The following is a 269-nucleotide window of genomic DNA, read 5'->3' on the forward strand; positions in this document are numbered from 1 at the left end:
TGAAGTGACACAAGCCATCTTGTGTTTCAAGCCCCATTTGTTCTTTAATTGTTAAATGCCTGATAAAATCACTGGGGTGAAGGTCAGTGACATGACCCACAGAGAGCAACACTACTGTTACTAATCCCATTCACAATTTATACGGCTGCTAAATTATTCCCGCGTTGGCACCTCTGCCCACATCTTTTCGATGTGTATAAGATACACTTTTCAGTGTCTCTGTCACTGGTTCTCACTGAGAGGCCACCAAAAGGTCACACAGACAGAAG

The sequence above is a fragment of the Leuciscus leuciscus genome, assembly GCF_965113295.1.
Source record: "Leuciscus leuciscus genome assembly, chromosome: 20".
NCBI lineage: Eukaryota > Metazoa > Chordata > Actinopteri > Cypriniformes > Leuciscidae > Leuciscus > Leuciscus leuciscus.